Here is a 17,678-nt window from a genome sequence, read left to right as displayed (position 1 = left end):
ATTCCGGAACTCTGAACATTCCGGAACTCTGAACATTCCGGAACCTTGCTGCATTCCGGAACTCTGAACATTCCGGAATTCCGAACATTCCGGAACCTTGGTGCATTCCGGAACTCTGAACATTCCGGAACCTTGGTGCATTCCGGAACTCTGAACATTCCGGAACTCTGAACATTCCGGAACCTTGGTGCATTCCGGAACTCTGAACATTCCGGAATTCCGAACATTCCGGAACCTTGGTGCATTCCGGAACTTTGAACATTCCGGAATTCCGAACATTCCGGAACCTTGGTGCATTCCGGAATTCCGAACATTCCGGAACTCTGAACATTCCGGAATTCCGAACATTCCGGAACCTTGGTGCATTCCGGAACTCTGAACATTCCGGAACCTTGCTGCATTCCGGAACTCTGAACATTCCGGAACTCTGAACATTCCGGAACCTTGGTGCATTCCGGAACTCTGAACATTCCGGAACTCTGAACATTCCGGAATTCCGAACATTCCGGAACCTTGGTGCATTCCGGAGTTCCGAACATTCCGGAACCTTGGTGCATTCCGGAACTCTGAACATTCCGGAACCTTGCTGCATTCCGGAACTCTGAACATTCCGGAACTCTGAACATTCCGGAACCTTGGTGCATTCCGGAACTCTGAACATTCCGGAACTCTGAACATTCCGGAACCTTGGTGCATTCCGGAACTCTGAACATTCCGGAATTCTGAACATTCCGGAACCTTGGTGCATTCCGGAACTCTGAACATTCCGGAACCTTGGTGCATTCCGGAATTCTGAACATTCCGGAACCTTGGTGCATTCCGGAACTCTGAACATTCCGGAACTCTGAACATTCCGGAACTCTGAACATTCCGGAACCTTGGTGCATTCCGGAACTCTGAACATTCCGGAATTCCGAACATTCCGGAACCTTGGTGCATTCCGGAACTCTGAACATTCCGGAACCTTGGTGCATTCCGGAATTCTGAACATTCCGGAACCTTGGTGCATTCCGGAACTCTGAACATTCCGGAACCTTGGTGCATTCCGGAACTCTGAACATTCCGGAATTCCGAACATTCCGGAACCTTGGTGCATTCCGGAACTCTGAACATTCCGGAACCATGGTGCATTCCGGAATTCCGAACATTCCGGAACCTTGGTGCATTCCGGAACTCTGAACGTTCCGGAACCTTGGTACATTCCGGAATTCCGAATATTCCGGAACCTTGGTGCATTCCGGAACCTTGGTGCATTCCAGAATTCTGAACATTCCGGAACCTTGGTACATTCCGGAATTCCGAACATTCCGGAACCTTGGTGCATTCCGGAACTCTGAACATTCCGGAATTCCGAACATTCTGGAATTCCGAACATTCCGGAACCTTGGTGCATTCCGGAACCTTGGTGCATTCCAGAATTCTGAACATTCCGGAACCTTGGTACATTCCGGAATTCCGAACATTCCGGAACCTTGGTGCATTCCGGAACTCTGAACATTCCGGAATTCCGAACATTCTGGAATTCCGAACATTCCGGAACCTTGGTGCATTCCGGAACCTTGGTGCATTCCGGAATTCTGAACATTCCGGAACCTTGGTACATTCCGGAATTCCGAACATTCCGGAACCTTGGTGCATTCCGGAACTCTGAACATTCCGGAATTCCGAACATTCCGGAATTCCGAACATTCCGGAACCTTGGTGCATTCCGGAACCTTGGTGCATTCCAGAATTCTGAACATTCCGGAACCTTGGTACATTCTGGAATTCCGAACATTCCGGAACCTTGGTGCATTCCGGAACCTTGGTGCATTCCGGAATTCTGAACATTCCGGAACCTTGGTACATTCCGGAATTCCGAACATTCCGGAACCTTGGTGCATTCCGGAACTCTGAACATTCCGGAACCTTGGTGCATTCCGGAACTCTGAACATTCCGGAACTCTGAACATTCCGGAACCTTGGTGCATTCCGGAACTCTGAACATTCCGGAATTCCGAACATTCCGGAACCTTGGTGCATTCCGGAACTTTGAACATTCCGGAATTCCGAACATTCCGGAACCTTGGTGCATTCCGGAATTCCGAACATTCCGGAACCTTGGTGCATTCCGGAACTCTGAACATTCCGGAACTCTGAACATTCCGGAATTCCGAACATTCCGGAACCTTGGTGCATTCCGGAACTCTGAACATTCCGGAACCTTTCTGCATTCCGGAACTCTGAACATTCCGGAATTCCGAACATTCCGGAACCTTGGTGCATTCCGGAATTCCAAACATTCCGGAACCTTGGTGCATTCCGGAGTTCCGAACATTCCGGAACCTTGGTGCATTCCGGAACTCTGAACATTCCGGAACCTTGCTGCATTCCGGAACTCTGAACATTCCGGAACTCTGAACATTCCGGAACCTTGGTGCATTCCGGAACTCTGAACATTCCGGAATTCCGAACATTCCGGAACCTTGGTGCATTCCGGAACTCTGAACATTCCGGAACCTTGGTGCATTCCGGAATTCTGAACATTCCGGAACCCTGGTGCATTCCGGAACTCTGAACATTCCGGAACCTTGGTGCATTCCGGAACTCTGAACATTCCGGAACTCTGAACATTCCGGAACCTTGGTGCATTCCGGAACTCTGAACATTCCGGAATTCCGAACATTCCGGAACCTTGGTGCATTCCGGAACTCTGAACATTCCGGAACCTTGGTGCATTCCGGAATTCTGAACATTCCGGAACCTTGGTGCATTCCGGAACTCTGAACATTCCGGAACCTTGGTGCATTCCGGAACTCTGAACATTCCGGAATTCCGAACATTCCGGAACCTTGGTGCATTCCGGAACTCTGAACATTCCGGAACCTTGGTGCATTCCGGAACTCTGAACATTCCGGAACCTTGCTGCATTCCGGAACTCTGAACATTCCGGAACTCTGAACATTCCGGAACCTTGGTGCATTCCGGAACTCTGAACATTCCGGAATTCCGAACATTCCGGAACCTTGGTGCATTCCGGAACCTTTGTGCATTCCGGAACTCTGAACATTCCGGAATTCCGAACATTCCGGAACCTTGGTGCATTCCGGAACTCTGAACATTCCGGAACCATGGTGCATTCCGGAATTCCGAACATTCCGGAACCTTGGTGCATTCCGGAACTCTGAACGTTCCGGAACCTTGGTACATTCCGGAATTCCGAATATTCCGGAACCTTGGTGCATTCCGGAACCTTGGTGCATTCCAGAATTCTGAACATTCCGGAACCTTGGTACATTCCGGAATTCCGAACATTCCGGAACCTTGGTGCATTCCGGAACTCTGAACATTCCGGAATTCCGAACATTCTGGAATTCCGAACATTCCGGAACCTTGGTGCATTCCGGAACCTTGGTGCATTCCAGAATTCTGAACATTCCGGAACCTTGGTACATTCCGGAATTCCGAACATTCCGGAACCTTGGTGCATTCCGGAACTCTGAACATTCCGGAATTCCGAACATTCTGGAATTCCGAACATTCCGGAACCTTGGTGCATTCCGGAACTCTGAACATTCCGGAACCTTGCTGCATTCCGGAACTCTGAACATTCCGGAATTCCGAACATTCCGGAACCTTGGTGCATTCCGGAACTCTGAACATTCCGGAACCTTGGTGCATTCCGGAACTCTGAACATTCCGGAACCTTGCTGCATTCCGGAACTCTGAACATTCCGGAATTCCGAACATTCCGGAACCTTGGTGCATTCCGGAACTCTGAACATTCCGGAATTCCGAACATTCCGGAACCTTGGTGCATTCCGGAACTCTGAACATTCCGGAACCTTGCTGCATTCCGGAACTCTGAACATTCCGGAATTCCGAACATTCCGGAACCTTGGTGCATTCCGGAACTCTGAACATTCCGGAACCTTGCTGCATTCCGGAACTCTGAACATTCCGGAATTCCGAACATTCCGGAACCTTGGTGCATTCCGGAACTCTGAACATTCCGGAACCTTTGCGCATTCCGGAACCTTGGTGCATTCCGGAACTCTGAGCATTCCGGAACCTTGGTGCATTCCGGAACTCTGAACATTCCGGAATTCCGAACATTCCGGAACCTTGGTGCATTCCGGAATTCCGAACATTCCGGAACCTTGGTGCATTCCGGAACTCTGAACATTCCGGAACCTTTGCGCATTCCGGAACCTTGGTGCATTCCGGAACTCTGAGCATTCCGGAACCTTGGTGCATTCCGGAACTCTGAACATTCCGGATTTCCGAACATTCCGGAACCTTGGTGCATTCCGGAATTCCGAACATTCCGGAACCTTGGTACATTCCGGAACTCTGAACATTCCGGAACTCTGAACATTCCGGAATTCCGAACATTCCGGAACCTTGGTGCATTCCGGAATTCCGAACATTCCGGAACCTTGGTGCATTCCGGAACTCTGAACATTCCGGAACCTTTCCGCATTCCGGAACCTTGGTGCATTCCGGAACTCTGAACATTCCGGAATTCCGAACATTCCGGAACCTTGGTGCATTCCGGAATTCCGAACATTCCGGAACCTTGGTGCATTCCGGAACTCTGAACATTCCGGAATTCCGAACATTCCGGAACCTTGGTGCATTCCGGAACTCTGAACATTCCGGAACCTTGGTGCATTCCGGAACTCTGAACATTCCGGAATTCCGAACATTCCGGAACCTTGGTGCATTCCGGAACTCTGAACATTGCGGAACCTTGCTGCATTCCGGAACTCTGAACATTCCGGAATTCCGAACATTCCGGAACCTTGGTGCATTCCGGAACTCTGAACATTCCGGAACCTTTGCGCATTCCGGAACCTTGGTGCATTCCGGAACTCTGAGCATTCCGGAACCTTGGTGCATTCCGGAACTCTGAACATTCCGGATTTCCGAACATTCCGGAACCTTGGTGCATTCCGGAATTCCGAACATTCCGGAACCTTGGTGCATTCCGGAACTCTGAACATTCCGGAACCTTTGCGCATTCCGGAACCTTGGTGCATTCCGGAACTCTGAACATTCCGGAACCTTGGTGCATTCCGGAACTCTGAACATTCCGGATTTCCGAACATTCCGGAACCTTGGTGCATTCCGGAATTCCGAACATTCCGGAACCTTGGTGCATTCCGGAACTCTGAACATTCCGGAACTCTGAACATTCCGGAATTCCGAACATTCCGGAACCTTGGTGCATTCCGGAATTCCGAACATTCCGGAACCTTGGTGCATTCCGGAACTCTGAACATTCCGGAACCTTTCCGCATTCCGGAACCTTGGTGCATTCCGGAACTCTGAACATTCCGGAATTCCGAACATTCCGGAACCTTGGTGCATTCCGGAGTTCCGAACATTCCGGAACCTTGGTGCATTCCGGAACTCTGAACATTCCGGAATTCCGAACATTCCGGAACCTTGGTGCATTCCGGAACTCTGAACATTCCGGAACCTTGGTGCATTCCGGAACTCTGAACATTCCGGAATTCCGAACATTCCGGAACCTTGGTGCATTCCGGAGTTCCGAACATTCCGGAACCTTGGTGCATTCCGGAACTCTGAACATTCCGGAACCTTGCTGCATTCCGGAACTCTGAACATTCCGGAATTCTGAACATTCCGGAATTCCGAACATTCCGGAACCTTGGTGCATTCCGGAACGTTGGTGCATTCCAGAATTCTGAACATTCCGGAACCTTGGTACATTCCGGAATTCCGAACATTCCGGAACCTTGGTGCATTCCGGAACTCTGAACATTCCGGAATTCCGAACATTCTGGAATTCCGAACATTCCGGAACCTTGGTGCATTCCGGAACTCTGAACATTCCGGAATTCCGAACATTCCGGAACCTTGGTGCATTCCGGAACCTTGGTGCATTCCGGAACTCTGAACATTCCGGAATTCCGAACATTCCGGAACCTTGGTGCATTCCGGAACTCTGAACATTCCGGAACCATGGTGCATTCCGGAATTCCGAACATTCCGGAACCTTGGTGCATTCCGGAACTCTGAACATTCCGGAACCTTGGTACATTCCGGAAGTCTGAACATTCCGGAATTCCGAACATTCCGGAACCTTGGTGGATTCCGGAATTCCGAACATTCCGGAACCTTGGTGCATTCCGGAACTCTGAACATTCCGGAATTCCGAACATTCCGGAATTCCGAACATTCCGGAACCTTGGTGCATTCCGGAACCTTGGTGCATTCCGGAACTCTGAACATTCCGGAATTCCGAACATTCCGGAACCTTGGTGCATTCCGGAACTCTGAACATTCCGGAACCATGGTGCATTCCGGAATTCCGAACATTCCGGAACCTTGGTGCATTCCGGAACTCTGAACGTTCCGGAACCTTGGTACATTCCGGAATTCCGAATATTCCGGAACCTTGGTGCATTCCGGAACCTTGGTGCATTCCAGAATTCTGAACATTCCGGAACCTTGGTACATTCCGGAACCTTGGTGCATTCCGGAATTCTGAACATTCCGGAACCTTGGTACATTCCGGATTTCCGAACATTCCGGAACCTTGGTGCATTCCGGAAGTCTGAACATTCCGGAATTCCGAACATTCCGGAACCTTGGTGGATTCCGGAATTCCGAACATTCCGGAACCTTGGTGCATTCCGGAACTCTGAACATTCCGGAATTCCGAACATTCCGGAATTCCGAACATTCCGGAACCTTGGTGCATTCCGGAACCTTGGTGCATTCCGGAACTCTGAACATTCCGGAATTCCGAACATTCCGGAACCTTGGTGCATTCCGGAACTCTGAACATTCCGGAACCATGGTGCATTCCGGAATTCCGAACATTCCGGAACCTTGGTGCATTCCGGAACTCTGAACGTTCCGGAACCTTGGTACATTCCGGAATTCCGAATATTCCGGAACCTTGGTGCATTCCGGAACCTTGGTGCATTCCAGAATTCTGAACATTCCGGAACCTTGGTACATTCCGGAATTCCGAACATTCCGGAACCTTGGTGCATTCCGGAACTCTGAACATTCCGGAATTCCGAACATTCTGGAATTCCGAACATTCCGGAACCTTGGTGCATTCCGGAACTCTGAACATTCCGGAACCTTGGTGCATTCCGGAACTCTGAACATTCCGGAACCTTGGTGCATTCCGGAACTCTGAACATTCCGGAATTCCGAACATTCCGGAACCTTGGTGCATTCCGGAACTCTGAACATTCCGGAATTCCGAACATTCCGGAACCTTGGTGCATTCCGGAACTCTGAACATTCCGGAACCTTGGTGCATTCCGGAACTCTGAACATTCCGGAACTCTGAACATTCCGGAACCTTGGTGCATTCCGGAACTCTGAACATTCCGGAATTCCGAACATTCCGGAACCTTGGTGCATTCCGGAACTTTGAACATTCCGGAATTCCGAACATTCCGGAACCTTGGTGCATTCCGGAATTCCGAACATTCCGGAACCTTGGTGCATTCCGGAACTCTGAACATTCCGGAACTCTGAACATTCCGGAATTCCGAACATTCCGGAACCTTGGTGCATTCCGGAACTCTGAACATTCCGGAACCTTTCTGCATTCCGGAACTCTGAACATTCCGGAATTCCGAACATTCCGGAACCTTGGTGCATTCCGGAATTCCGAACATTCCGGAACCTTGGTGCATTCCGGAACTCTGAACATTCCGGAACTCTGAACATTCCGGAATTCCGAACATTCTGGAATTCCGAACATTCCGGAACCTTGGTGCATTCCGGAACCTTGGTGCATTCCAGAATTCTGAACATTCCGGAACCTTGGTACATTCCGGAATTCCGAACATTCCGGAACCTTGGTGCATTCCGGAACCTTGGTGCATTCCAGAATTCTGAACATTCCGGAACCTTGGTACATTCCGGAATTCCGAACATTCCGGAACCTTGGTGCATTCCGGAACTCTGAACATTCCGGAATTCCGAACATTCTGGAATTCCGAACATTCCGGAACCTTGGTGCATTCCGGAACTCTGAACATTCCGGAACCTTGGTGCATTCCGGAACCTTGGTGCATTCCAGAATTCTGAACATTCCGGAACCTTGGTACATTCCGGAATTCCGAACATTCCGGAACCTTGGTGCATTCCGGAACTCTGAACATTCCGGAACCTTGGTGCATTCCGGAACTCTGAACATTCCGGAACCTTGGTGCATTCCGGAATTCTGAACATTCCGGAACCTTGGTGCATTCCGGAACTCTGAACATTCCGGAACCTTGGTGCATTCCGGAACTCTGAACATTCCGGAACCTTGGTGCATTCCGGAACTCTGAACATTCCGGAACTCTGAACATTCCGGAATTCCGAACATTCCGGAACCTTGGTGCATTCCGGAACTCTGAACATTCCGGAATTCCGAACATTCCGGAACCTTGGTGCATTCCGGAGTTCCGAACATTCCGGAACCTTGGTGCATTCCGGAACTCTGAACATTCCGGAATTCCGAACATTCCGGAACCTTGGTGCATTCCGGAACTCTGAACATTCCGGAACCTTGGTGCATTCCGGAACTCTGAACATTCCGGAACCTTGGTGCATTCCGGAACTCTGAACATTCCGGAACTCTGAACATTCCGGAATTCCGAACATTCCGGAACCTTGGTGGATTCCGGAATTCCGAACATTCCGGAACCTTGGTGCATTCCGGAACTCTGAACATTCCGGAATTCCGAACATTCCGGAATTCCGAACATTCCGGAACCTTGGTGCATTCCGGAACTTTGAACATTCCGGAATTCCGAACATTCCGGAACCTTGGTGCATTCCGGAATTCCGAACATTCCGGAACCTTGGTGCATTCCGGAACTCTGAACATTCCGGAACTCTGAACATTCCGGAATTCCGAACATTCTGGAATTCCGAACATTCCGGAACCTTGGTGCATTCCGGAACCTTGGTGCATTCCGGAATTCTGAACATTCCGGAACCTTGGTACATTCCGGAATTCCGAACATTCCGGAACCTTGGTGCATTCCGGAACCTTGGTGCATTCCAGAATTCTGAACATTCCGGAACCTTGGTACATTCCGGAATTCCGAACATTCCGGAACCTTGGTGCATTCCGGAACTCTGAACATTCCGGAATTCCGAACATTCTGGAATTCCGAACATTCCGGAACCTTTGTGCATTCCGGAACTCTGAACATTCCGGAACCTTGGTGCATTCCGGAACCTTGGTGCATTCCAGAATTCTGAACATTCCGGAACCTTGGTACATTCCGGAATTCCGAACATTCCGGAACCTTGGTGCATTCCGGAACTCTGAACATTCCGGAATTCCGAACATTCTGGAGTTCCGAACATTCCGGAACCTTGGTGCATTCCGGAACTCTGAACATTCCGGAATTCCGAACATTCCGGAACCTTGCTGCATTCCGGAACTCTGAACATTCCGGAACCTTGGTGCATTCCGGAACTCTGAACATTCCGGAACTCTGAACATTCCGGAATTCCGAACATTCCGGAACCTTGGTGGATTCCGGAATTCCGAACATTCCGGAACCTTGGTGCATTCCGGAACTCTGAACATTCCGGAATTCCGAACATTCCGGAATTCCGAACATTCCGGAACCTTGGTGCATTCCGGAACTTTGAACATTCCGGAATTCCGAACATTCCGGAACCTTGGTGCATTCCGGAATTCCGAACATTCCGGAACCTTGGTGCATTCCGGAACTCTGAACATTCCGGAACTCTGAACATTCCGGAATTCCGAACATTCTGGAATTCCGAACATTCCGGAACCTTGGTGCATTCCGGAACCTTGGTGCATTCCAGAATTCTGAACATTCCGGAACCTTGGTACATTCCGGAATTCCGAACATTCCGGAACCTTGGTGCATTCCGGAACCTTGGTGCATTCCAGAATTCTGAACATTCCGGAACCTTGGTACATTCCGGAATTCCGAACATTCCGGAACCTTGGTGCATTCCGGAACTCTGAACATTCCGGAATTCCGAACATTCTGGAATTCCGAACATTCCGGAACCTTGGTGCATTCCGGAACTCTGAACATTCCGGAACCTTGGTGCATTCCGGAACCTTGGTGCATTCCAGAATTCTGAACATTCCGGAACCTTGGTACATTCCGGAATTCCGAACATTCCGGAACCTTGGTGCATTCCGGAACTCTGAACATTCCGGAATTCCGAACATTCTGGAGTTCCGAACATTCCGGAACCTTGGTGCATTCCGGAACTCTGAACATTCCGGAATTCCGAACATTCCGGAACCTTGCTGCATTCCGGAACTCTGAACATTCCGGAACCTTGGTGCATTCCGGAACTCTGAACATTCCGGAACTCTGAACATTCCGGAATTCCGAACATTCTGGAGTTCCGAACATTCCGGAACCTTGGTGCATTCCGGAACTCTGAACATTCCGGAATTCCGAACATTCCGGAACCTTGGTGCATTCCGGAATTCTGAACATTCCGGAACCTTGCTGCATTCCGGAACTCTGAACATTCCGGAACCTTGCTGCATTCCGGAACTCTGAACATTCCGGAATTCCGAACATTCCGGAACCTTGGTGCATTCCGGAACTCTGAACATTCCGGAATTCCGAACATTCCGGAACCTTGGTGCATTCCGGAACTCTGAACATTCCGGAACCTTGGTGCATTCCGGAACTCTGAACATTCCGGAACTCTGAACATTCCGGAATTCCGAACATTCCGGAACCTTGGTGGATTCCGGAATTCCGAACATTCCGGAACCTTGGTGCATTCCGGAACTCTGAACATTCCGGAATTCCGAACATTCCGGAATTCCGAACATTCCGGAACCTTGGTGCATTCCGGAACTTTGAACATTCCGGAATTCTGAACATTCCGGAACCTTGGTACATTCCGGAATTCCGAACATTCCGGAACCTTGGTGCATTCCAGAATTCTGAACATTCCGGAACCTTGGTACATTCCGGAATTCCGAACATTCCGGAACCTTGGTGCATTCCGGAACTCTGAACATTCCGGAATTCCGAACATTCTGGAATTCCGAACATTCCGGAACCTTTGTGCATTCCGGAACTCTGAACATTCCGGAACCTTGGTGCATTCCGGAACCTTGGTGCATTCCAGAATTCTGAACATTCCGGAACCTTGGTACATTCCGGAATTCCGAACATTCCGGAACCTTGGTGCATTCCGGAACTCTGAACATTCCGGAATTCCGAACATTCTGGAGTTCCGAACATTCCGGAACCTTGGTGCATTCCGGAACTCTGAACATTCCGGAATTCCGAACATTCCGGAACCTTGCTGCATTCCGGAACTCTGAACATTCCGGAACCTTGGTGCATTCCGGAACTCTGAACATTCCGGAACTCTGAACATTCCGGAATTCCGAACATTCCGGAACCTTGGTGCATTCCGGAACTTTGAACATTCCGGAATTCCGAACATTCCGGAACCTTGGTGCATTCCGGAATTCCGAACATTCCGGAACCTTGGTGCATTCCGGAACTCTGAACATTCCGGAACTCTGAACATTCCGGAATTCCGAACATTCTGGAATTCCGAACATTCCGGAACCTTGGTGCATTCCGGAACCTTGGTGCATTCCAGAATTCTGAACATTCCGGAACCTTGGTACATTCCGGAATTCCGAACATTCCGGAACCTTGGTGCATTCCGGAACTCTGAACATTCCGGAATTCCGAACATTCTGGAATTCCGAACATTCCGGAACCTTTGTGCATTCCGGAACTCTGAACATTCCGGAACCTTGGTGCATTCCGGAACCTTGGTGCATTCCAGAATTCTGAACATTCCGGAACCTTGGTACATTCCGGAATTCCGAACATTCCGGAACCTTGGTGCATTCCGGAACTCTGAACATTCCGGAATTCCGAACATTCTGGAATTCCGAACATTCCGGAACCTTGGTGCATTCCGGAACTCTGAACATTCCGGAACCTTGGTGCATTCCGGAACTCTGAACATTCCGGATTTCCGAACATTCCGGAACCTTGGTGCATTCCGGAATTCCGAACATTCCGGAACCTTGGTGCATTCCGGAACTCTGAACATTCCGGAACCTTGGTGCATTCCGGAACTCTGAACATTCCGGAACCTTGGTGCATTCCGGAACTCTGAACATTCCGGAATTCCGAACATTCCGGAACCTTGGTGCATTCCGGAACTCTGAACATTCCGGAACCATGGTGCATTCCGGAACCTTGGTGTATTCCGGAACTCTGAACATTCCGGAATTCCGAACATTCCGGAACCTTGGTGCATTCCGGAGTTCCGAACATTCCGGAACCTTGGTGCATTCCGGAATTCCGAACATTCCGGAACCTTGGTGCATTCCGGAACTCTGAACATTCCGGAACTCTGAACATTCCGGAATTCCGAACATTCCGGAACCTTGGTGCATTCCGGAACTCTGAACATTCCGGAACCTTGCTGCATTCCGGAACTCTGAACATTCCGGAACTCTGAACATTCCGGAACCTTGGTGCATTCCGGAACTCTGAACATTCCGGAATTCCGAACATTCCGGAACCTTGGTGCATTCCGGAATTCCAAACATTCCGGAACCTTGGTGCATTCCGGAACTCTGAACATTCCGGAATTCCGAACATTCCGGAACCTTGGTGCATTCCGGAGTTCCGAACATTCCGGAACCTTGGTGCATTCCGGAACTCTGAACATTCCGGAACCTTGCTGCATTCCGGAACTCTGAACATTCCGGAACTCTGAACATTCCGGAACCTTGGTGCATTCCGGAACTCTGAACATTCCGGAACTCTGAACATTCCGGAACCTTGGTGCATTCCGGAACTCTGAACATTCCGGAATTCCGAACATTCCGGAACCTTGGTGCATTCCGGAACTCTGAACATTCCGGAATTCCGAACATTCCGGAACCTTGGTGCATTCCGGAACCTTGGTGCATTCCGGAACTCTGAACATTCCGGAACCATGGTGCATTCCGGAACTCTGAACATTCCGGAACCTTGGTGCATTCCGGAACTTTGAACATTCCGGAATTCCGAACATTCCGGAACCTTGGTGCATTCCGGAATTCCGAACATTCCGGAACCTTGGTGCATTCCGGAACTCTGAACATTCCGGAACTCTGAACATTCCGGAATTCCGAACATTCTGGAATTCCGAACATTCCGGAACCTTGGTGCATTCCGGAACCTTGGTGCATTCCAGAATTCTGAACATTCCGGAACCTTGGTACATTCCGGAATTCCGAACATTCCGGAACCTTGGTGCATTCCGGAACCTTGGTGCATTCCAGAATTCTGAACATTCCGGAACCTTGGTACATTCCGGAATTCCGAACATTCCGGAACCTTGGTGCATTCCGGAACTCTGAACATTCCGGAATTCCGAACATTCTGGAATTCCGAACATTCCGGAACCTTTGTGCATTCCGGAACTCTGAACATTCCGGAACCTTGGTGCATTCCGGAACCTTGGTGCATTCCAGAATTCTGAACATTCCGGAACCTTGGTACATTCCGGAATTCCGAACATTCCGGAACCTTGGTGCATTCCGGAACTCTGAACATTCCGGAATTCCGAACATTCTGGAGTTCCGAACATTCCGGAACCTTGGTGCATTCCGGAACTCTGAACATTCCGGAATTCCGAACATTCCGGAACCTTGCTGCATTCCGGAACTCTGAACATTCCGGAACCTTGGTGCATTCCGGAACTCTGAACATTCCGGAACTCTGAACATTCCGGAATTCCGAACATTCTGGAGTTCCGAACATTCCGGAACCTTGGTGCATTCCGGAACTCTGAACATTCCGGAATTCCGAACATTCCGGAACCTTGGTGCATTCCAGAATTCTGAACATTCCGGAACCTTGCTGCATTCCGGAACTCTGAACATTCCGGAACCTTGCTGCATTCCGGAACTCTGAACATTCCGGAATTCCGAACATTCCGGAACCTTGGTGCATTCCGGAACTCTGAACATTCCGGAATTCCGAACATTCCGGAACCTTGGTGCATTCCGGAACTCTGAACATTCCGGAACCTTGGTGCATTCCGGAACTCTGAACATTCCGGAACTCTGAACATTCCGGAATTCCGAACATTCCGGAACCTTGGTGGATTCCGGAATTCCGAACATTCCGGAACCTTGGTGCATTCCGGAACTCTGAACATTCCGGAATTCCGAACATTCCGGAATTCCGAACATTCCGGAACCTTGGTGCATTCCGGAACTTTGAACATTCCGGAATTCTGAACATTCCGGAACCTTGGTACATTCCGGAATTCCGAACATTCCGGAACCTTGGTGCATTCCAGAATTCTGAACATTCCGGAACCTTGGTACATTCCGGAATTCCGAACATTCCGGAACCTTGGTGCATTCCGGAACTCTGAACATTCCGGAATTCCGAACATTCTGGAATTCCGAACATTCCGGAACCTTTGTGCATTCCGGAACTCTGAACATTCCGGAACCTTGGTGCATTCCGGAACCTTGGTGCATTCCAGAATTCTGAACATTCCGGAACCTTGGTACATTCCGGAATTCCGAACATTCCGGAACCTTGGTGCATTCCGGAACTCTGAACATTCCGGAATTCCGAACATTCTGGAGTTCCGAACATTCCGGAACCTTGGTGCATTCCGGAACTCTGAACATTCCGGAATTCCGAACATTCCGGAACCTTGCTGCATTCCGGAACTCTGAACATTCCGGAACCTTGGTGCATTCCGGAACTCTGAACATTCCGGAACTCTGAACATTCCGGAATTCCGAACATTCCGGAACCTTGGTGCATTCCGGAACTTTGAACATTCCGGAATTCCGAACATTCCGGAACCTTGGTGCATTCCGGAATTCCGAACATTCCGGAACCTTGGTGCATTCCGGAACTCTGAACATTCCGGAACTCTGAACATTCCGGAATTCCGAACATTCTGGAATTCCGAACATTCCGGAACCTTGGTGCATTCCGGAACCTTGGTGCATTCCAGAATTCTGAACATTCCGGAACCTTGGTACATTCCGGAATTCCGAACATTCCGGAACCTTGGTGCATTCCGGAACTCTGAACATTCCGGAATTCCGAACATTCTGGAATTCCGAACATTCCGGAACCTTTGTGCATTCCGGAACTCTGAACATTCCGGAACCTTGGTGCATTCCGGAACCTTGGTGCATTCCAGAATTCTGAACATTCCGGAACCTTGGTACATTCCGGAATTCCGAACATTCCGGAACCTTGGTGCATTCCGGAACTCTGAACATTCCGGAATTCCGAACATTCTGGAATTCCGAACATTCCGGAACCTTGGTGCATTCCGGAACTCTGAACATTCCGGAACCTTGGTGCATTCCGGAACTCTGAACATTCCGGATTTCCGAACATTCCGGAACCTTGGTGCATTCCGGAATTCCGAACATTCCGGAACCTTGGTGCATTCCGGAACTCTGAACATTCCGGAACCTTGGTGCATTCCGGAACTCTGAACATTCCGGAACCTTGGTGCATTCCGGAACTCTGAACATTCCGGAATTCCGAACATTCCGGAACCTTGGTGCATTCCGGAACTCTGAACATTCCGGAACCATGGTGCATTCCGGAACCTTGGTGTATTCCGGAACTCTGAACATTCCGGAATTCCGAACATTCCGGAACCTTGGTGCATTCCGGAGTTCCGAACATTCCGGAACCTTGGTGCATTCCGGAATTCCGAACATTCCGGAACCTTGGTGCATTCCGGAACTCTGAACATTCCGGAACTCTGAACATTCCGGAATTCCGAACATTCCGGAACCTTGGTGCATTCCGGAACTCTGAACATTCCGGAACCTTGCTGCATTCCGGAACTCTGAACATTCCGGAACTCTGAACATTCCGGAACCTTGGTGCATTCCGGAACTCTGAACATTCCGGAATTCCGAACATTCCGGAACCTTGGTGCATTCCGGAATTCCAAACATTCCGGAACCTTGGTGCATTCCGGAACTCTGAACATTCCGGAATTCCGAACATTCCGGAACCTTGGTGCATTCCGGAGTTCCGAACATTCCGGAACCTTGGTGCATTCCGGAACTCTGAACATTCCGGAACCTTGCTGCATTCCGGAACTCTGAACATTCCGGAACTCTGAACATTCCGGAACCTTGGTGCATTCCGGAACTCTGAACATTCCGGAACTCTGAACATTCCGGAACCTTGGTGCATTCCGGAACTCTGAACATTCCGGAATTCCGAACATTCCGGAACCTTGGTGCATTCCGGAGTTCCGAACATTCCGGAACCTTGGTGCATTCCGGAACTCTGAACATTCCGGAACCTTGGTTCATTCCGGAACTCTGAACATTCCGGAATTCCGAACATTCCGGAACCTTGGTGCATTCCGGAACTCTGAACATTCCGGAACCTTGGTGCATTCCGGAACTCTGAACATTCCGGAATTCCGAACATTCCGGAACCTTGGTGCATTCCGGAACCTTGGTGTATTCCGGAACTCTGAACATTCCGGAACTCTGAACATTCCGGAACCTTGGTGCATTCCGGAACTCTGAACATTCCGGAATTCCGAACATTCCGGAACCTTGGTGCATTCCGGAACTCTGAACATTCCGGAACCTTGGTGCATTCCGGAACTCTGAACATTCCGGAATTCCGAACATTCCGGAACCTTGGTGCATTCCGGAACTCTGAACATTCCGGAATTCCGAACATTCCGGAACCTTGGTGCATTCCGGAACCTTGGTGCATTCCGGAACTCTGAACATTCCGGAACCATGGTGCATTCCGGAATTCCGAACATTCCGGAACCTTGGTGCATTCCGGAACTCTGAACATTCCGGAATTCCGAACATTCTGGAATTCCGAACATTCCGGAACCTTGGTGCATTCCGGAACTCTGAACATTCCGGAATTCCGAACATTCCGGAACCTTGGTGCATTCCGGAACCTTGGTGCATTCCGGAACTCTGAACATTCCGGAATTCCGAACATTCCGGAACCTTGGTGCATTCCGGAACTCTGAACATTCCGGAACCATGGTGCATTCCGGAATTCCGAACATTCCGGAACCTTGGTGCATTCCGGAACTCTGAACATTCCGGAATTCCGAACATTCCGGAACCTTGGTGCATTCCGGAACCTTGGTGTATTCCGGAACTCTGAACATTCCGGAACTCTGAACATTCCGGAACCTTGGTGCATTCCGGAACTCTGAACATTCCGGAATTCCGAACATTCCGGAACCTTGGTGCATTCCGGAACTCTGAACATTCCGGAACCTTGGTGCATTCCGGAACTCTGAACATTCCGGAATTCCGAACATTCCGGAACCTTGGTGCATTCCGGAACTCTGAACATTCCGGAATTCCGAACATTCCGGAACCTTGGTGCATTCCGGAACCTTGGTGCATTCCGGAACTCTGAACATTCCGGAACCATGGTGCATTCCGGAATTCCGAACATTCCGGAACCTTGGTGCATTCCGGAACTCTGAACATTCCGGAATTCCGAACATTCCGGAACCTTGGTGCATTCCGGAACCTTGGTGCATTCCGGAACTCTGAACATTCCGGAATTCCGAACATTCCGGAACCTTGGTGCATTCCGGAACCTTGGTGCATTCCGGAACTCTGAACATTCCGGAATTCCGAACATTCCGGAACCTTGGTGCAT

The sequence above is a fragment of the Maylandia zebra genome, linkage group LG13 (assembly GCF_041146795.1).
Source record: "Maylandia zebra isolate NMK-2024a linkage group LG13, Mzebra_GT3a, whole genome shotgun sequence".
Lineage (NCBI taxonomy): Eukaryota > Metazoa > Chordata > Actinopteri > Cichliformes > Cichlidae > Maylandia > Maylandia zebra.
The sequence above is the reverse complement of the archived record's forward strand: the minus strand, read 5'-3'. Positions refer to the sequence as shown.